The sequence below is a fragment of the Schistocerca gregaria genome, chromosome 1, assembly GCF_023897955.1.
Source record: "Schistocerca gregaria isolate iqSchGreg1 chromosome 1, iqSchGreg1.2, whole genome shotgun sequence".
Taxonomy (NCBI): domain Eukaryota; kingdom Metazoa; phylum Arthropoda; class Insecta; order Orthoptera; family Acrididae; genus Schistocerca; species Schistocerca gregaria.
Genome location: NC_064920.1, coordinates 997710542 through 997733592, shown reverse-complemented (window position 1 = coordinate 997733592; position 23051 = coordinate 997710542). Strand labels below are relative to the sequence as shown.

At 42.9% G+C, this 23051-nt stretch overlaps 1 protein-coding gene across 1 annotated transcript in view; it reads right to left on the bottom strand.

Annotated features, from left to right (window-relative positions):
* Positions 1 to 22408, bottom strand: part of LOC126312183 (phospholipase B1, membrane-associated-like) — a 147996-nt gene extending 125588 nt beyond the window's left edge. The window contains exon 1 of the mRNA XM_049992239.1: positions 22356 to 22408. The gene's annotated coding sequence lies outside the window, so the exon portion shown is untranslated. The remainder of the gene's footprint in view (positions 1 to 22355) is intronic.
* Between the last annotated feature and the right edge of the window lie 643 nt (positions 22409 to 23051).

Sequence of the window (23051 nt, the reverse complement as noted above, 5' to 3'; positions counted from 1 at the left end):
GTTCGTCGTTGAATACACCATCGCAGGCGCTCCTGTCTGTGATGCATAGTCAAGGGTAACCGCAGCCATGGTCTCCGAGTTGATAGTCCATGCTGCTGCTGTTCGTGCAGATGGTTGTTGTCTCGCAAACGTCCCCATCTGTTGACTCAGGGATCGAGACGTGGCTGCACGATCCGTCACAGCCATGCGGATAAGATGCCTGTCATCTCGACTGCTAGTGATACCAGGCCGTTGGGATCCAGCACGGAGTTCCTTATTACCCTTCTGAAACCACCGTTTCCATATTCTGCTAACAGTCATTGGATCTCGACCAACGCGAGTAGCAATGTCGCGATACGATAAACCGGAATCGCGATAGGCTACAATCCGACCTTTATCAAAGTCGGAAACGTGGTGTGATGCCTCGTGTAAGGAGGAGAAATGCGTACCAACAACGTTTCGCCAGGCAACGCCGTTCAACTGCTGTTTGTGTATGAGAAATCGGTTGGAAAATTTCCTCAGGGTAGCACGTTTCATGTGTCGCTACCGGCGCCAACCTTGTGTGAATGCTCTGAAAAGCTAATCATTTGCATATCACAGCATCTTTTTCTTATCGGTTAAATTTCGCGTCTGTAGCACGTCATCTTCGTGGTGTAGCAATCTTAATGGCCAGTAGTGTATTTGATGTCTGCTGCTGAGCGCTTACCAAGAGATTCTGCCCGCTCATCACACCACGAGTCACACTAATTATCGCAGGGCAGGGGACTCGCCTCGATAATACCGCTCTTTAACGTTAGGCAGGAGCCGATAGATGTCGCTTAACGATTCTCGCAGAAGTTTTTCACACACCTCTTCGAGCATTGAGCCTAGGTGCAAGTCACGATTGCTCTCCTCGTGGTTTAAGGTTACGCTTGCGGCCGTTACGTCTGTCCCGGGCGCTGTTCTGCGCTCAGAAGCCCGTGAAGGGCAGCAGCGATTCCCTGTGTTGTGCTAGTGAAACTTTTTCCCAAAGTAATTGACGCAAATTTCTGTGTTCCGGGTAGCGCAGGAGGATTTTGGCGGTCGCATCTCGGTTTTGACTAGATCCTCGGGTCAGTCTTTACCAAATGAGATGGCTCACTGTTTCGATCAGTTTACTCGCAATGGGTAAGATGTTGGTTGAAATCCCTGCAACTTTCCGGCTTTAGACTTTCGGTAATTTCCCTCAGTTGCCTAAAGCAAATTTCGAATTGATGCAACGTAGTTTTTCGCGAACAAACATTTGCCATATGAGTGAGTTGCTGCTCTGTGTATGCGACGTATTGCGACTCCGATGCAGGTATATAAGCACCGACATGTAGGCAGAGCGCATTCCTAACTTGCCGACGTGCCATAAATACGAACACGTGATCTATGACGACGTTATTGCCAAATGCATCCAAACAGAACCAACGTGCTGCTTTTCTTGGTCGCCGAAGGACAAACACCGGTAGAGGTTCATTGGAGAATGAAGAGTAGCGAATCGATACAAAACGTCAGTCGGTCTCGGAAGTCTACCCCATCCATCACGCCACCTCAAGTGGGAGACACCCGAGCACCAGCTCTATATTCCCGATGTCTCCCATGCGATTATCACACCTTCGGTCCCTTAAAAAAAGGCTTTGAAGTTTCGACTGCCTCCGTCGGATGAGGATGTACAGCAGGCAGTTGCCACCTTCTTCACGCACCAAGAGACGGTGTTTTACCAAACGGGTATCCTCAAGGTGGTGTGGCCATGGGATGATTGCCTCAAAGTTCAAGGCGGCTTTGCCTGATTGACATACCGATTCTTTCGAACAGAATGTTTTTGATTGCCCCTTACAATATAAAAGTAGATGTATGTAAGAATAATCCACATGCCTACAAAACTGTTGGACAGATTTCAACCACACTAGCCACCCATAGCACTTATTCTCCGGAAAGAAACGCTGTGAGGGTAAGAACCACTTACTTATCAAAGGGGTAGGGGTGGGGTGGGAAAGAAGGTTAGCCCACAACACGCAAATAGTAAGATTCTATGTGTCCCGTATTTGAGAGTGAGAGCACTTAACTACTTGTAGCAAACTTTAAAGTCAATTTGAAACCTTGACAAAATTTTTCTTGTTGACATCCCGCACAAAATAATGAAAAACGTGTATCGCTTACTACATTTTTTTCTGCTCATGCAGTAAAACTGCCGCATCGAGCATCACACTTTAATTTATTATCTCTTTGTATTATATTGTATTTTAACCGGTAGCCTAGAAACGACGGAGAGGCTCCGCCCACGCCGCTGCCGCAGTGGTCCACAACCCCACCACGGCTATCGCAGTCCACTTCACCCCACACCGAAGCCAGAGTAATTGCGCGGTTTGGCCCCTGCTGGACACCCCCCTCCTCCCCCCCGCCCAGGCAGAGAACGTCTCACACCAGACAGTGTAACCCCAATGTTTGCGTGGTTGAGTAATTGTGGTGTTCGAGTGCATGGAGAACATGCGCAGTAATCGCCGACATAGTGTAGCTGAGGCGGAATAAGGGGAACCAGACCGCATTCGCCGAGGCAGATGGAAAACCACCAAAAAACCATCCACAGACTGGCTGGCTCACCAGACCTCGACACAAGTCCGTCGGGTTGATTCGTTGCCAGGGACCAGGCGCTCCTTCCCAATCCGGAAAGGCCGGCCGGAGTGACCGAGCGGTTCTAGGCGCTACAGTCTGGAACCGCGGGACCGCTACGGTCGCAGGTTCGAATCATGCCTCGGGCGTGGATGTGTGTGATGTCCTTAGGTTAGTTAGGTTTAAGTAGTTCTAAGTTCTAGGGGCCTGATGACCTCAGAAGTTAAGTCCCATAGTGCTCAGAGCCATTTGAAATTGAACCAATCCGGAAAGCCGTGCGTTAGACCGCACGGATAATCGAGAGGGCGTATTATTTCTTTACTACAAACTCTAGTCACAATATGCTTTTTCTGTCATACTCTTCTGACTGGTTTGATGCTGCCCTCCACGAATTCCTCTCCTGTTCCAACCTTTTCATCTTGAAGTAACTCTTGCAAACTACGTCCTAGATTATTAGGTCGACATATTCCAATGTCTGTCTTACACTACAGTTTTTACCCTCTACAGTTCCCTTAGTACCAAGGAAGTTATTCCCTGATGTTTTAACAGATATCCTATCATCCTATTCCCCCTTCCTGTCAGTATTTCATATATATCTCTATCCTCTTCGATTCTTCAGAGAACCTCCTCATTCCTTATCTTATCAGTCCACCTAATTTTCAACTCTCAAATATTCTTCTGTAGCACAACATCTCTAATGCTTCGATTCTCTTCTGTTCCGCTTTTACTACAGTCCATGTCCATTCTATGGTACAATGCTGTGCTCCAAACGTACATTCTCAGAAATTTCCAAATTAAGGTCTATGTTTGATACTGGCAGACTTCTCTTGGCCGAGAATGACTTTTTTACCAGTGCTAATCTTGTTTTCAAGTCTACCTTGCTCCGTCAGTCATTGATTATTTTGCTGCCTTGACTTCAACAACTTCGTGATCACCAATGCTGATGTTATACTTCATGCTGTTCGCATTTCTGCTACTTTTCATTACTTCCCTCTTTCTCTGATTTACTCTCGATCCATATTCTTTACTTGGAAAGTCCATTCCGTTCAACACATCCTGTAACATTTCCTCATTTTCACTGAGGATAGAAATGTCATCCACGATGCTTATCATTGATATCCTTTCACCATGAATTTTAATCCTACTCTTAAAATCCTTCTTTTATTTCCGTCATTGCTTCTTCGGTGTATAGACTGAACAATGGGGGCAAAAGAGTGTATCTATGTCTTACAACCTTTTTAAAATCACCGTCAGAACTTCGTCTCTCGCGCCTTTACCCTTCCCAAAGCCAAACTGATAGTCACCAACAGTTCCTGAGTTTTATTTTCCATACAATACGTAGACAAAGTCGCTTAGGGATTTCTGAAACCATGAAGCGAAATAGCAATCATAGATTAGTGTGTAGAACCAGAGATGTAGCTCTGATGTCACGCTTGATGCTTTAGGCATCGAGACGCATTTACCGGATCTGTTGGCCTGTCGGACAGCGTAAAACGGTGCAAGTTGTCTGAAGTTCTCAGAAAGATATATACAGTATATGTTGTAGGGAAAGATGATTAATACACAGAATGTTCAATGAGAGTGAATAACAAGAACGGAAAATCAAGGGACATGATTTATGTTAAACTGAACTAAGAAATCTTGAGAAATAAATCAGATTTAACTAAAACTGTCAGTATTATGAACTGTGTCTTCTTCTCTGCAGACGTCTCTAGTGTTATAAAGACACGTAAGCTACCGAGGATACCCATTATTTACTGGTTAAGATGAACATAGGGAAGTTATCGACGATGCAAGTCGGTGGCTGAGTCATTAACACGAGTTCTTCTTTCCCACTCACGCTGCGGTTGTTTACAGCTGCTGCAATCCCGCTCACCCAAGGCCAAGTATTGAATGAACCCTCACGGTTGTCATTGTGAGCCTGGAAAGGGATTCCCGCACTTAAATTACGTGGCAGAAAAAAGCAGCGTGTTAGACGGGGACCCAAACCCAGAACTTCTCCTTTGTGGATAATACGCTTACCGACTGAGGTTTTCAGGAACAACGTAGACTGAACATAACATTTTGTGTTTACGGTATCCACATTCCAAATATTCCATGTTGAATAACAAGGACCACGGTGACTGCTAAAAATCTTTATACAAAGACAGGACCCGCTTTGCAAACTGTACTTGCATCATCAGGTGTTTATAGTCAGTCCACAAAAGTGATCTGTCTTTAAGCCGAAATAAGCATATTCCCCAAAATTCTGATTAAGGTGTTTGAAATTTGCGTGCTAGAAATTCTTAAATTTCTGTTTCTTAAATGTTAAATAACTTAACGAGAATGTCGGTGAATGTACTTCTCCCGGCTTTTAAACAGATAGTTTATATGGATTGGCTGTAAATATCTCATGATGCAAGTATAGTTTGCGAAACCGATCATGTCTATGAACAAAATTTTTTAACAGTCACAGCAAAAATGTCTCTGAGCAGGTATGGGACTCAACGTCTGAGGTCATTAGTCCCCTAGAACTTAGAACTACTTAAGCCTAACTAACCTAAGGACATCACACACATCCATGCCCGAGGCAGGATTCGAACCTGCGACCGTAGTGGTCTCGCGGTTCCAGACTGCAGCGCCTAGAACCGCACGGCCACTTCGGCCGGCAACAGTCACAGCAGTACTTGTTTAACACTACTCAGATCCTTTTCTGACAATACCTGTCTCCTACTTTCTGAACACCTCACAAAAATCTCGAACATTGCTAGCCGGAGTCCTGGAAGAGAGGGCACCGTGGAGAAATCGATTAACCACGACCTAGAGGTTTGTATTTAGAATAAACCACCTTAATAATTAATTTTAAAAGTGCCATACCAACACTCTCCATTGAACGGAAAGATGCGCACGTCGCTAGACTTTAATAAGAGTATCCATGTGGTTCATGTGCTGGAAAAAGTTGGCGTTAAGACACTCTTAGCATCCTTAGTAGTGAGGATGGGTCAGAGAACTCTACAACGCCCCAAGAAATTGAATTAAACTTGCTACACACGGATATTTCCAAGAAAAACTGTACATGTCGCTCCATTACACCCACTACTGTGTATAAAGCGTGTTGCATACACTTTAAAAACTGTGCACACACTTTAAATCTTTGGAGGTTTCTAACTCCCTAACCAAATCTGACAGAAATTTGATATAAATTAATTTGTACAGAGTCGGTTAAAATACGTCAGATACATTAGAGAAAAAAATAAGTTGTTTAAAATATTGTGTTGTAACCCTGTGGAAAGTAACTAAATAAACTACGTTCATAGCTACGTTTCTCACGTTTGCCCAAATATACCTTTAACTGACAATTTTCTAAGTTACAGAAAAAAAGTATCTTCTCTGAAGCAAACTGTGTAAGTGCACTTCCTCTCCATAAAATCAGTTCAACTGCTGCAAACCAAAGTACGAAAACAAATGAACAGTGAAGCTCTCGAACCATAATGATGTGCCACAGACAAAGTTTTCTTGGGGTTGCCTACATACTAAATATACACATCAAAATAAAAATGAGATAGACCTATAAGTATATTCCATTTCATTGGAACAAACATGTAACAGTTTCCCGCAACATATGCCCTGTGTACTGTGTGTGGTCTTTTGGTGAAGGAAAACGAGATATCGGAAATATTTGCTTGGTCTTGGCGCTGTTTGTGCCGTATCGGTTTTGCATCTTATGTCGAAGTTCCGTCGCGATAAAGCCATCCGCAGTTACAAAACTACACATGGTTACATGACTTTTTCAACGTCGTAAAATTTGTCACTAGTTGTTTCAGAACATCTCGTTTCTTACTTTTCGACGTTGTAATGATTCAAGAGTACTGCCGGGGTAGAAAACTGACGGAAAAGACAAGAAAATGAAAATGTACATTTTTATCATACGGTAAACACATTTGCGAACAGAGCTCTTGTTTTCCATGCATTAGAGACTAGTGATGACAGCAGAGTTTGCTTTCGAAATATAACTAAATGCTAAAGTACAGTTTCAGCATATCCAGCAAGACACCAACAACTATATCACACGTCCAGATTGCTTTTGCATAGCACGAGAAAAATGCAAACATAGATTATTTCAACAGTCTTTCTTGTCGATCTTCTTTCAGGTTAGTTCTCCACACTCGAAATTTTGATGATGTTCGCGTCTCTAATCTCTACAAGATCATTTCGTGAGACTATATGCTCAGTGAAAGTAGCAACGACTCAGTTGTTCCTTTGGCGAACCTTGGAGCAATGTAACCAGTATGGCAGAAGCAAAGAAGAGTAAAGAAAAGCACTTATAGCACTTCCTGAAGGGTTTCAAAGTGAGGTAAAGGTAAGACGAGGTTTTATCAGACAGGATATTTGAGTAAAATCGTCAGTGAATCATCATCACAAGAAACACGATCCATTGATTTGTATTTGGGGATGCAAAAGGTTATTTAATTTGTTAATAGGGGGTGCAGTAATGGGGAGAAATTCTGGGCCCGATCAATTTTGGATTCAAAATTGATAACTCTGGTTGTTAACTGTTCAGATACGAGGAGGTAAGGAGACAGATACTTCGTAGAGGTAAGTTCAACAAAACTAAAATGAATCGACTGATACGTGACTAGAAGCAACGGAGAAAGCACACGCTCCATAAATTTATGTCTAAGTTGTTAGACAAAAAAAAAAACGAATTTAATGAAATCACAGACTTTCCCGTATTAACATAAGCAAACAGTTCTTGTCCGTTGTGGATGCATTAAAACTCCGCAACTGTCGAAAATGTAGGTAATTTATAATGAGCTAGCTGAGTACCCGGCGTTGATGGGTATGTATTTTTCCCAATCTTCTGTTGGTCAGATTGCTTCCTTCTATACTTCACCCCCCCCCCCCCCATTCTCTGTACACCTCCCTTTCTCCCCTCTCTGCCCATTTACTAGCCCTCTTACCGTTCACCTCCTACTCCCCCTCTCAGTGCCTTCTCTTCCTCCCCACTCTCGCTGTTCATCTCATCTTCTTTCTTCTCTCACAGTCCCCCCCCCCCCCTCTTTCCTTTCTCTGTCCACCTCCTCCTTTCCCCTCTCTGTCAATTTAATCATCGTCCTCTCTCTGCTTATCTCCTCCTCCCACTCTCGGTGCCATCTCATCCACCCCCCTGCCTCTGTCCAACTCTTTCATTTCTCTGTCCATCTACTGCTTTCCCCTGCTCATTTCTCTCTCCCCTCTTTCCGTCCAATTCATTCTCCCCCATCGCCAACGTCCGTTTCCATTTCCTCCATCCCCCTCTTTGTGTTTCCATCTCCTCCTCGTCTCTTCTGTCACCATGTTATCACTTTTCACCCCAATAGGACGCTGGTAGTTCTCACCGCCAAAGTATTTCTTTCAACATCTTAACTAATACGTATACCAAATTTGGTAGAAATCCTTCCAAGGGGAGTAGGATGAGCTAGCTATCCGCGGCTTTGCTCGTGTACACAAATGTCAAATACAATTCACATATGTGAAACATATTTCATAATACCTGTATCACTATTGCATTTCCCCGTGTAGCTTCATTTTCACACAGAACGTCGTATTTCTTGAATATGATATATTTTTGATGCACATTCAGGGTCATATGTGGATACAGTCTGCGGAATGTATTGAAGAGAGAGTTAGCAGCAAAGAAGTAGTACATTTAAACGTCATGCATGATGCGGCAGTTTTTCAGGATCTCATTGTTTACGGCATCATACCTCTTGAACTATGTTTCCTATACTGGCATAATTTTGCTGATACATTCAGTGGTATATGTGGATACCGTATGCAAAATGTAAACCGAATGAAGTTAGTAGTAAAGAAGTAACGAATTAAAACTTCATGGTTCATGAGGCAGCTTTACTCCGTCAACAGGCGAAAACGTAGTAAGCGATGAACTTTTTCCTTTCATCAGTCTATGGGAGTTGTCAACGAGAAAAAGTTTCGTAAGGCCTTGAAATTATAAATAAAATTTGTTACATGTCACTAAGTGCTCTTGGTCTCAGATACCGGACGACTAAAATGTAGATATTCCTATTTCTTGGGCTACAATGCTTTTTCACTCCAACCTCCACAGCTTTGATAGGTAGGTGGTTCTTAATCTTACAAGGATTATGTCCAAGTGATATGTGTACCAAATTTGGTAGAAATGGGTTCAGTGGTATGGGAGTAGATGCGGAAAACAAATGAGTACGCGTTTGCATTAGCTGTACTAGTTGCTTTTATAGGCAATTATTTTTCCATGCTGCATTTCAAGATGCCCAGCAACCCATCTTCAGATGATGACATTTATTTATGAGTCGTGAGCACTACAGATCTTTACAACGGAAGTTTGAAGAAAAAAGGTCGGAAGTAAAGGTGCAATGTTCACGATGAGTAAACATCCGAAGATGGGGTCCTAACAAAATGAATATACTAGCAAAACCGTGTGTTGTGAGGCACAATCTGTTGGCGTGACGTGTCAGGAAAGGGGTGCCATTCACAGAGATGCTTTACCCGATCAACATTAACGTCACGAACTCTAAATTTGTGACTTTTTGTGCTAGAACCGCTGCTGTTGCGTCATGTGAGCAGGCAGCCCGCCAGTTTAAGTGAGGCTATGAATCAAGACCGCGGGTCAGCAAAGCTTGCCCATGCCTCGTAATTCACGATCATTTAAGGGAACAGCTGCTCGGAAGTCAGTCCTACCCAGAATTCATTACCTAATGCCACAGAGGTCGGATACAAAGAATTATCCAACGTAGATACATTGTGTATCGCTCATAATCTAGTACATGCCTCTCTCTCTCCCTCTCCTTTCTTTTTTTCTTTTTTTTTGGCTTGTCTCACCTCTCACATCTGTGTGTACTCTCAGTGGCTATGACAGATCAGATACAGTTGTTACGTTTTACAGTACTTAATAAATACTAGAAATGGTGGTAGATCTTTGCAAGAACTTTCTAATCGCTGTTATGATATTTGATTAAATCGTATTCAATGCCATTCGCTGTTTCGTTGTTGTTCATTGAGTTATGTTGTGGGAAAATAAGCTTCAGAACTCCAAAACCAACTACATGTCTTAAAACGGCAGAACATCACCATTCAAGACGCTTGCACTGTCACGCCATATTACACTGAGGACAGATATTGAATTTACCTCGGCACACAGCCTGTTGACCAGGAAACTGTCAAACTGGCGTAGCGCATACGATATCCGATCGTTAGGAATGTATTGGTGGGCTCGTTTCCGCAAACACATCCTAGCGTGGCTTTCATACTCTCAACATCTGAGATAGAAATTCTATGTACCAATTTTTTACTCTCGACAACAGCATTCTCTCTCTCTCTCTCTCTCTCTCTCTCTCTCTCTCGTTCTCTCTCTCCGTCCGAACATGCCTCGAAAGACCCTAACAGTACTGACTAACAGCAGTGTCATCTTCAGCCTATAGGCGTCACTAGATGCGGATATGGAGGGGCGTGTAACCACACCGCTCTCCCGGCCGTTGTCAGTTTTCGTGGCTGGAGCCGCTACTTCTCAATCAAGTAGCTTCTCAATTTGCCTCACAAGGGCTGAGTGCACCCCGCTTGCCAGCAGCTCTAGGCAGACCGGACGGTCACCCATCCAAGTGCTAGCCAATCCCGACAGCGCTTAACTTCGGCGATCTGGGGAGAACCGATGTTATCACTGAAGCAAGGCCGTTGGCGAAAACAGCATTCTGCTAGCAATAATATCACAAAATCTGAGCTACAAATGACAAAAAAAGTATAATGACACGTCTTATTATTAGAGAATCCCACGTCTTGAACTTTGTGATGAAAGCAGTGTGCTGTTCTGCTGACTGTATTGATAATTTTGAGGAAATATATTAAAAATGTAAAGAGTCAGCTACAAAGTATGGCACACACATAATAACTTGTCAAGAAAATTATGTTTTAACGGATCAATGAATGTATAGAGACAATACCGCGCGTTGGATGTCTGCACGACTGCTCATGCCTGAATGAGTTGATTAGGTAATGTCGTTGAATCTGAATTGAGATCTAATCTCCCAGTTTCTTTAACTATTTCAAATCATCCCATGCTCGAGCTCCGAGCTCAATATTCACAGGCGGGGATACTCTACAAAGATACATCAAAGAACCAAGAGAGAACAGAAAGCTCCTCCTATGATAATTACGCGCAAATAGGATTTAAGCACAAGCTGCCAAAGGAAATTACAATAATGAAAGCAAACCTTACGGCCATCTTGGAAGTCCTTAAGCACTGCTGTACGGAACCGGAGGAAAATATTATCATCCTCTCGGACTCTAAATCTGCGCTCACGCTCTGTAAGTACCTTCGTCGATGGCCCACGAGATAATACAAACGAAAACTATCAGGAAAGGTAAGAACGCAGAGTGTCCATGTACTGGATTAAATCTCACAACAGTGTCCTGAGCAACGACACTCTTGCCACGGTAGTGATGTTTTCAGGTACAGAAGACTATACACAGGTTCCAGCGGATGATCCATTATAGATCTGCAGGATTCAGATTGAGTGTGGCAAAGAATGGCAAGCTACCCGGACAACTGAAGGGAAATACTACACACAAATAACCCAGTGCCACCAACCACACCTTCACAGAAATCTGCAGTTAGCATAGAGCGGTTGAAGTTCAAAACTGTCAATTTGCGCACCACCTACACCGCATCCACTTCGTAACTGTGGCGAAGTGGATGCGTCAGCCGTTGGAATCTTACATCAGTGTTGCTAAGTAATGCTGTGAGTAAGAAATACAGTTACCAGCGTCTATGCCAACTTTATTGGCAACCACAGTCTTGGCATATAAAAAAATTTACTGCTTTCTAATGGAAGTGAAAAGAGAGATAGGAATCAATTCACGTAATCAAAAAAGTTTGTGTAATCTCATTATGTGATTTGCTTTTGTCTTTGTTTTATGTCATCATCTTTAGTCTTTCTCTTTATCAGTTTGCCTATGTATCCATTCCAGTTTTATATCTTGCTGCAGTGCACGTTATGCTTGTTCGGTAACTGTGTTTAACGAGGTATGTCAAACTAGCATTTTTATCTGCTCTTGGGAAGACTTGTTTACATGTCATGCAGAAGCCATCCGTAATGTTTACCAACTCTCGGTAATACAAATGGTTCAAATGGCTCTGAGCACTATGGGACTTAACATCTGAGGCCATCAGTCCCATAGAACTTAGAACTACTTATACCTAACTAACATAAGGACATCGCACACATCCATGCCCGAGGCAGGATTCCACCTGCGACCGTAGCGGTCGTGCCGTTCCAGACTGAAGCGGCTAGAAACGCTCGGGCACACCGGCCGGCTCTCGGTAATGCCATGAAGATGAAGCGCACTAGAAAAGTGCACACTTTCTATTGTGCTTCTCAACGATTACCTACGGGATTGGGTTCAAAGTCTTAGAACGTCTTATCTGCCTTCTTTTAGTGACCTTGATTCAAGAGGGCGTTTTATACCTTGGAAGAAAATCATGTTTATTATCATGGCATTATGTTATTATGTAATATTTCTATTATGACGTAATTATTGTATTAATTTATTATGACGTAATTAGGGATCTAAAATAGATTCCACGACTACGTTAAAAATCTCTGTTTCTATTCTAGGGAACTAAGATTCAGCTCGTGGCAGAAGAAGTGAATAACAGCGTGGAGTTTATCCACATTCTACCGTACTTCATGGGTTGGATCGACAACTTAGAAACAATAAACCTTCAGGCTGATTCTTCCCTCTGCAGCAAACTGTAAGCTCCGATGAAGCTTTCTTACAGTTTAAAACAGCTTGCTAGGCCGCAGCTTGACGTAGTATACTTGTCTTTCGCAGTCAGTACCCATACCAAGGGCGGAGTAATGGCAGCTAGGAGCTTTTGGGCAGGCCCCAATACTTCCACTATTTGCAAGAATATGTGTTGGAATCCCAGTCTGACAACCAGTCTTTATCTGTAATGAAGTTTGAGATATTATCTGAACTCTAGCCGAAATAGTTCGTTCATTCATCGCTGAGTCCCGACGACTTTACTCTCACCATCTCCCAAAGAACATTTTCATAATGTACGCATACTCACAAACGTCAAAAGGAAACGATATGTAGCTAACCGAACCTAGAATACCGTATTTTTCCACATGACGAAACCTAAGCCTAAAGTAACGGTTGTTCTAATGCATGATGAAGTGCACAGAAGCTATCCAAAATAAACGGAGAAACTTCATTACGATGCCAATGAAAAGATACTTCACGGAGAAACAAAATGTTACTGTTTATTCCTGTGAAAGTGGGCTGAAGGAAACCACACCAGCGGTAAAAGCATCATATGACATTTCCGTCTACACATTTAATCTGCAAACCAGTGTTTGTGTATTATCACACTAGCACCATGCCGGCGCCTTTCTCTTCCGTTCACACGTTTTACGTGCAGAAATTGATTACCTGTGCGATTTGAATGCATCTTAATTTCTCCTATTTCATCATTAAACTTTCTGGTACTTCTGCGACACTCGTGTGGCTCGGTAAATCATGCGAGGTTCTTTGGAATTCCTGTCAGATAAAAAAATGTTTGCAGGACCGATTCACAGACAAGACGTCTCCAGTTGAGACGCACATGCTCTAAAGAACTGAGTATGCAAGTGAATCTCACTTTGAAACTTTAATCTGCCACTACCTTCCTATTGCCCCCGAAACAGATCGGACATTCATGGCTCTTCTGTGGGGTTGTATTTGATGGAAATGGTCTGCCACAGCCAGTTAGTTATTTCTAGGACGGATCTTTCGCTCTGCACTAACATTTACTCTGCATATATATTTCCATGCAATCTTCATGGACCAGAACATGAACTCAGAGCATTTTCTTTCTTGAGCGATGCTCCTGCAAAGAGAGAGGTACTGAGTTATAAACACTTTGCCCGTTGATAAACGTTTGTTTCGGGGTTTCAAGAGTCTGGATTCGTGTCCTTGGTCCGGTGCATAGTTAGAAGGTTAGGAAGTTTCGGGTCATCAATGACGGAGTTACTTCGTTGATACACTGCGAAATTCTGACGAGTCTGTACAGACCGTCATCTCATGGAGATCGCAAGAAGATAAGTCCGGAATTCATCAATACTTTGTGATGGAGAACCAAGAAACCTGCGTCCTCAAGACACCGGAAAAATTTTCATTCGCTTTTTACATCTGAAATACTACTGTGGAAGAGGAACACCAAGGTTCCATTCCAATGACAAACTTAAGAGACAAAAATTGTTTCTGTTAATCATATCAGATAAAACTATACATGGTGGGCCATTGATAGTGACCATGCCAAATATCTCACGAAATAAGCATCAAACGAAAAAACTACGAAGAACGAAACTCGTCTAGCTTGATGGGGGAAACCAGATGGCGCTATGGTTGGCCCGCTAGATGAAGCTGCCATAGGTCATTTAAATAGGAATCCCCATATTTTATTACATATTTATGTAGTACGTAAAGAAATATGAATGTCTTAGTTGGACCACTTTTTTCGCTTTGTGATAGATGGCGCTGTAATAGAAAACATATAAGTACGTGGTATCACGTAACATTCCGCCAGTGCGATCGGTATTTGCTTCGTGATGCATTACCCGTGTTAAACTAGACCGTTTACCAACTGCGGAAAAGGTCGATATCGTACTGATGTGTGGCTATTGTGACCAAAATGCCCAACGGGCGTGTGATATGTATGCTGCTAGGTTGTTGTTGTTGTGGCCTTCAGTCCTGAGACTGGTTTGATGCAGCTCTCCATGCCACTCTATCATGTGCAAGCATCTTCATATCCCAGTACCTACTGCAACCTACATCCTTCTGAATCTGCTTAGTGTATTCATCTCTTGGTCTCCCTCTACGATTTTTAACCTCCACGCTGCCCTTCAGTACTAAATTGGTGATCCCTTGATGCCTCAGAACATGTCCTACCAACCGATCCCTTCTTCTAGTCAAGTTGTGCCACAAACTTCTTTCTCCCCAATCGTATTCAGTACCTCCTCGTTAGTTATATGATCTACCCATCTAATCTTCAGCATTCTTCTGTAGCACCACATTTCGAAAGCTTCTATTCTCTTCTTGTCCAAACTATTTATTGTCCATGTTTCACTTCCATGCTGCTAGGTATCCTGGACGAAATCATCAGTTCGCAGGATAGTTACGTTATTTAAGGAAACAGGAAGTGTTCAGCCACATGTGAAACGTCAACCACGATCTGCAACAAATGATGATACCCAAGTAGGTGTTTTAGCCGCTGTCGCAGCTAATCCTCACATTAGTAGCAGACAAATTACTCGAGAATCTGGAATCTCAAAAACGTCGGTGTTGCGAATGTTACATCAACATCGATTGCACCCTTACCATATTTCTATGCACCAGGAATTGCATGGGGACGAGTTTGAACGTCGTGTACAGTTCTGTCACTGGGCACAAGAGAAATTACGGTACGATAACAGATTTTTTGCACGCGTTATATTCAGCGACGAAGCGTCATTCACCAACAGCGGTAACGTAAACCGGCATAATATGCACTATTGGGCAACGGAAAATCAAATAGTTCAAATGGCTCTGAGCACTATGGGACTCAACATCTGTGGTCATAAGTCCCCTAGAACTTAGAACTACTTAAACCTAACTAACCTAAGGACATCACCCACATCCATGCCCGAGGCAGGATTCGAACCTGCGACCGTAGCAGTCGCGCGGTTCCTGACTGAGCGCCTAGAACCGCTAGACCATCGCGGCCGCCAACGGAAAATCCACGTTGGCTGCGACAAGTGGAACATCAGCGACCTTGGTGGGTATGGGAGGAAAGATAATTGGCCCTCCTAAGGATTGTTCTACCGATGTTACTACAAGATGTTTCACTGCATGACAGAATGGCGATGTACTTCCAACTTGATGGATGTCCGGCACATAGCTTGCGTGCGGTTGAAGCGGTATTGAATAGCATATTTCATTACGTGTGGATTGGTAGTCGAAGCACCATACCATGGCCCGCACGTTCACCGGATCTGACGTCGCTGGATTTCTTTCTGTGGGGAAAGTTGAAGGATATTTGCTATCGTGATCCACCGACAACTCCTGACAACATGCGTCAGCGCATTGTCAATGTATGTGCGAACATTAAGGAAGGCGAACTACTCGTTGTTGAGAGAAATGTAGTTACGCTTATTGCCAACTGCATTGAGGTTGGCGGACATCACTTTGAGCATTTATTGCATTGATGTTGTATTTACAGGTAATCACGCCGTAACAGCACGCGTTCTCAGAAATGATAAATTCACAAAGGTACGTGTATCACATTGTAACAACCGAAATAAAATGTTCAAACGTACCTACGATCTGTATTTTAATTTAAAAAACCTACCTGCAACCAACTGTTCGTCTAAACTTGTGAGCCATATGTTTGTGACTATTACAGCTCCATTTATCACAAAGCGAATGGGGGTTCCTATTTAAAAGAACGCAGTTGATATTCGTTTGACCTATGGCAGCGCCATCTAGCGAGCCAACCAAAGCGTCATCTGGTTTCCCCTTTCAAGCTAGACAAGTTTCGTTCTTTGTAGTTTTTTCGTTTGACGCTTATTTCGTGAGATATTTGGCCTGGTCACGATCAATGGACCACCCTGTATAATTCAAAGTTCGTCAAGATATTTCAGATCCACATGTGTATTGATAATTCTCTATTTTGCGCCGTCTATGATGATAGACAACTTGTTTCGTGTTATCTTTTACTGATCCTTTCACGCGTGGTCCGTTGATGAAATGAAAATCTGTGCTTTGCTGTATGTAATCTTGTCTCTGAATTTCATCACGCTGGCCACTGTGTTATGTGTATGTGCAATTGTAGATAAGATACTGTCATGTTCTTTTACCCCTCTCTAAGGATGCTATCCTAACTAAAAGCATCATAAATTCATTCCTCTCCGTCTTTCTGTTTTCTGTAATGCTCTTGAACAGATATGACAAACCTGACACGAATCGGATGCCTCTTCATGACAATGTCATTACCTCTGTACTTATTTCGCGTTATTTAATTGAACCATATTACAGCTGTATTCATGCGTACATTTTGAAGCAGTCGCTCTCAGTTTCTTTTGTGACACAATGAATGCGCGTACCGGGACTCGAAGTGACGTACCTGTAGTGCCTGGGACGTGCTCTGCCATTTGTACTACGTGAGCAGCCTGATGGACTTCCTTATAATTTCAAAATGTCACTGACCGATCTCCATAAACTTGGAGTCTGAAGTAACTTTGAAACTAGCACGTCCGGTAAAATGGTTATGACGCTACTTATGGCTTCTCCATAGTCTCCAGTAAGCATTTTTAACTTTTCGGAGGCAATCAGTACGAAATACCACAAAAATTCCGTCTCATCTATTGAAGGGTTTAGTGAAATAATGAGGTGTCCAACAGTTTGGTGAAAATTGAACCATATGCGTATTATGTCAGCTGGGTTCGTCTGGCGACAGTTTATTGGGCTACCAAAATGTGGAATAGCTCCATTTACATATTAAAAAGGAGAAGGCAACAGGGCTCACAAAATAGTCTCAAGGTTCCGTGTGGAAGAAGAGGGTGTCCCACGCCTCTCTGATCCATAGGTTCCGACAGGCTGACTGACTATCTAATCGACCAACATGGCTAATCTACGAACATGGCTAATCGACCAACATGGCTAACACGGAAAGTGATAATTCCCTTATAACGAAGAATACATTTACAATGCCTGATTGTCTTGTGATTCAGATTTTGGTGTAATTGAAATATTAGTGACGTACAAAATACGTTTACAACCCTCAAGTACGGACAAACCTTATCCGAAGTGCAAGGAAAAGCAATCCGTTCGCTACATTTTTGGAAAACTAGAAAGAGGATTTTGTTAGTTTAGCTTCATTAATAAAGAAGCTAACAAAAGAAACAAAAATCCTTGTAGTTTCCGAAAGGACATCTTCTAAGATTGCAGGTAGGGGGGAGGCATATAGTCTATTTACTATTCACATACAACAGTACGTCTGAAGAAGGGCAAAGATAAGGCACAGAAAATAAATGACACTGATCTGAAATCAAAGTATTTCAATGGCAGGCCCATCAGAGCTGCTAAACTCTGTGGCGGAATGTCGATGTTGTAGTTGGTATCTTCCCTTCACCATCGCTTTTATCAAAATTTCAAATCAGACAACGGAAATGAAATAGGAGGGAATAATGAGCATGAAGTTATTTCAAGTACCTAAAATTATATAATTTAGATATTTTTTTCTCTGGTGTATTTGAAAATGGGTGTTGTGTCTCCTATATCTTCTGCATCTCATAACTCAAGTGAAAGCTTTTACAACAGTAATCAAGGTATCCTGTCCTACATTTGCAGGACGATAATACAGCACCTACCATAACCTAATCCATAAAACATATTCTGATAATATCCGCTGAAAGTGCCCATCCGTAACAGACGGACTTGACTCCTATATTAATTTCTCAGTAACATTATACTTGGATGACATTTGACCTTCCCGACTTTTTTACGCTCGATCCTTTGGATGTATTGAGCTTGAAAGCTCAGAACCAATCAGCGTATGCTGCCTCGGGCATGGATGTGTGTGATGTCCTTAGGTTAGTTAGGTTTAATTAGTTCTAAGTTATAGGCGACTGATGACCTCAGAAGTTAAATAGCATAGTGCTCAGAGCCGTTTGAGCCAATCAGCGTGTCCTAACTAAACGGTACAACTCCACGTTCGAAAGCTGGTAACCACTTCTATAAATAGCAAAGTCTGTTTTGTGAGACTGAATAAGCCACTGTTTGAATAAATAAGTAGCGGCAGTGACTTAGGATCAACACTCCGCTAACCACTTTGTAGCGTGTGGCGAAAAGGATTTGCTGTCGACAGGAATTTCAGCCGTAATCTTCCTTTTCTAATGGTATCAATGAACGTATACAGCTCTGTTATCCGCGGAACAATCGAAGATAACTGTACATTTTCATTGGTTTATTTTCTCAGTAATATCTGCTCTATCAAACTTCACTGGTAACGACCGACACGAACTGTTCTAAAAATATATTTTAGGCGAAATCGATATCTAAGCCACTTTGCTGTTGAGAAACGTGATCGTTTTAATGTGAGGCACTCTGAAGATGTAGAGGGTTGAATCAGCTACGACTTGCTTCGCAAGTATTGAGGAAATGCAAAGTGCTATTGATGTGCGGTTTTCACAGAATGGATTGGTAGTGTGGAGCTGATACTGTTAGCCAATCAATAGCTTATAATAATACCTAGAAAGTTCATTTTTTGTGGAAACATACTCTTTTTAAATGGAACAATGCCTATTGTCGTTAACAAACTAAAAGCAGGGTAAATCAGAATGTCAGTGGTGTTTGTTACAGAATTCTAATGCGAATCGTTTACGAGACATTAATTTGAAAAATTTCCACGCCTACACTTGTACAGTGCCTGTGGTGCACACATAAACAACAAGAGCATACACTAGTTACGTGGATTCTGACCAGTAACGACAATACTGATCACCACAGGTTTTGTACAAAATGACCACCGGCAGGGGTGCTTCCAGTCTGGTTCAGCTGAGATGTCCGGGCAGACTGCATACCATCGGGTGTTGTTATTATGTCCTCACAGACAGCATCTTTCAGTTTTCCCCACAGAAACTACAGGCGTCAAACCCGGGGAACGGGCTGCCCCAGGTACAGGTCCTCAGCCTCCGAACCAAAGATCTGGAAACAATTCGTGAAGACGCGCTGTAACGCCTGGCGCAGTATGGTCCGGACAGCTATCATGTTGGTGCTACACATTCCTCCTGGTATGCAGAAGAACCTCTCCTAGCATCAGTGGAAGATAGCCTGTTATCAGGCTGCGATGCTTGTGCGAGTTCGGTGCTCCTTCCATGAAAAACGGGCCTATGAGCTGATGATTCACCATCCCATGATTGGTAAATGTGGTTTCATCACTAAACAAGATACACGATGCATCTGGAGTATCTTGCCTCAATGCCCAAGTACAGAAATTAACACGATTCTGCTCTTCCATGCAGCTCTTGGTCGAGAGAGATGTAATAGGGATAGAATCTATGACGATGGTAAATGCATAGGACACCTCCCTGATTCGTGCCACTTCCTCATGCGATTGCGCGGAACCTACATTGTCCCTTTCCATATATTTAAAAAAAATGCTCAAATATGTGTGAAATCTTATGGGACTTAACTGCTAAGGTCATCAGTCTGTAAGCTCACACACTAGTTAACCTAAATTATCCTAAGGACAAACACATACACCCATGCCCGAGGGAGCATGACTGTAGCGCATGAGACTGCTCCGCTAACCCCGCGCGGCTCCGTATATTTGACATGAACAATATAAATAACGACAAAAGAACTATACATGCGTAATGTTGTGTGACCTTTAATGCCCAATTGTGATACGGACAAAGTGACGAAAAAACTTTAAAGATAATTTATCGATTGTGATAATAGAAAAAAAGACATTTTCTCCGTGATATGAGATCATTTGTATAATCTAAAGAGCTGAACACTATAATCTTTGTTATAGGACTGGAAGACAATGAACTTAGGCATCTTCTGATGTTTTCTTGTGTCTTAGCTATTGTTTGAGTGCAGAAGGTACGACTGTATTGCGATAGCTTTTGTCTTGCTCTCGTTTCATTACTAAAACGTAATTGATGTGTAAAGGAGTTACGAAAATATAATAAACTAATCTGGAGTGCAGAATAATCATTTAAGGAACCCACGCCACATTTGTTATAACGCAAGAGTTTTTGTAGCTGCTGCGAAGCTAGCTGCGATCATCTTTGACTGAGAAAGTTGGCCGCCATTACGGGGCACATTTAAGCTTCTTATTTCCACAGGAAATACGACGAAGCCGGAGCAGAAGTACTTATTTAAAAATACTATCAAAATTATCATCAAACCACAAGATTTATTTTATCATAAAGTGACTATTTTCAGTGATACAATGTATTATAGGTCAGGTGCCTCTCTGCATACCGAGCGAGGTGGAGCAGTGATTAAACACTGGACTCACATTCGGGAGGATGACGGTTCAATCCCGTGTCCAGCCATCCTCATCTAGGTTTTCCGTGATTTCCCTAAATCGCTCCAGGCAAATGCCGCGATAGTTCCTTTCAAAGGACACGGCCCTCTTCCTTCCCCGTCCTTCCCTGATCCGATGAGACCGATGATCTCGCGCTATGGTCTCCTTCCCCAAAAACAACCCAACAACACTCTTTGATTAAATTTTATTATGCTAACGCATCTGATATTATTTGCAGGGAGCCTGGAGCTCGTTTTCAATCAGAATTTAAAGTTAAATTTGGCAACCTGTAAATATAATATTGCATTTTGTATTTCTTTCTTACGAGGTTTTATGAAAGATAGCTTTACGAAATTTAACTTCACGAACTTCATAGAATCCCTCATATAACTTATAGCAGAAAGAGACATTACACAGCTAACGTGAGGATCAACTGCAACAGCAGCTAGAACATTAATTTCCACGTCTTCTATCGACACTTGTTTCCTTCTGTCACGTCGTCTAGGTGTTACACCACCACTTTCACGTAACTGGTTGAAGAGGTTGATAAATAACAGACGATGTGGTTGACGTCTGTTAGGACACTTTGCATAAACACCGTACAAGAACGAACTGCTTTCTTCCTACACCCTACATAGACCAATAGCATATCGGCTTTTTCTGCCTTTTTATATCCCATTCAGTCCGGAACCGCGGGCTGCTACTGTCGCAGGTTCGAATTCTGCCTCGGGCATGGATGTGTGTGATGTCCTTGGGTTAGTTAGGTTTAGGTAGTTCAAAGTTCTAGGGGACTGATCACCTAAGATGTTAAGTCCCAAAGTGCTCAGAACCATTTGAACAATATATCCCATCGTCCACTCACGACCTACAGCTCCAATTCAAACGCGCAGATCAGCAAGTCGCAGTGGACACAAGGGACACATAAGCACACTGTAAGCAAACATAACAATATCGTACCTAAAAACTACGCATGTCGAGTGGTACAAACAAGTGTCGGTGTGCAAACTTCAAAATATTATATCTCGTAAACGATTCGCACTAGAATCCCGCCACAAACAACAATGACTTTCTACTTTACCCTACTTTTTGTTTGCTAATGTCAATATGCACTGTTCCATTTAAAAAGTGTATTTTTGCACAAAAAGTGCACTTCCTAAGTAGTAATACAATCTGTTTACTGACTAATGATGCGAGCCCGTGATTACCAATGCATTCTGTGAAAACTGCACATCAATAACACTTTCCATTTTCGCAAGTTTTGCGGTGCAAGTTTTCGTTAATAACGTCGTACGATCGTGTCGTTCAAGAAAATGCAATACGACAAAAACAAATCCCATGATGAAAAGTTGGGTCAAAATAAAATGACTCAAATGGCTCTGAGCACTATGGGACTTAACTTCTGAGGTCATCAGTCCCCTAGAACTTAGAACTACTTAAACCTAACTAACCTAAGGACATCACACACGTCCATGCCCGAGGCAGGATTGGAGCCCGCGACCGTAGCGGTCGCGCCTAGAACCCCTCGGCCACAGCGGCCGGCTGGGTCAAAATATAAGGCCTATGGCGGGACCACTGGATATAGGTGACTGCAGGTGGTTGCGCCGAAAGACATTGTTGGTGAGGGCAGTGTGACGTGCGGGGTGGTCTGCCGGTGCGCCGGGGCGCCAGAAGCCAGGAGCCTGGAGCAGCTTACCTCGTCGGGCGATCCGGAAGACGCCTCGCGCAGGACTGACAGCGCGACGGCGGTGGGCAGCGCGCTGGTGATTTCCATGCCAAGGCCAGGCAATGCCACGGCTCCCCGGACGCAAACGCCCTGCCCGCTTCATTGTCGACCAGCTACTCCGCGGGCTCCGTAAACGGCCCTGTGGAACAGGATTCCAAAAGCAAAATTTCCGCATTTCAGAAAAGCACAAAGAAAATAAGGACATTACGGTATGGTGATAATTTTTACTCTTGGGTCGTCTAATTACAGCAGAATGTCCGCCTCCGGTACCTGAGTGATCAGCGCAACAGAATTTCATTCCTAAGGGCCCGGGTTCGTTTCCCGACAGTGTCGGAGATTTTCTCCGCTCAGGGACTGGGTGTTGTGTTGTCCTCATCATCATCATCATTTCATCCCTGTCGACACGCAAATCTCCGAAGTGGCGTCAAATCGAAACACTTGCAACTGGCGAACGGTCTACCCGACGGGAGGCCCTAGTCACACGACATTTACATTTACATTACAACTGAATGAAACACAGGTTTTGAGCCGTACCCCTTTCGTCTTTATTCTTTGCAGGGCATATTCAGTGGCCTGGAGTATGTATACATTTCTGTTTACATTATATAGTTTACACTTGAGATAATGATATACACGATCCTGCAAGTTTGCTTTTCTATAATGCGG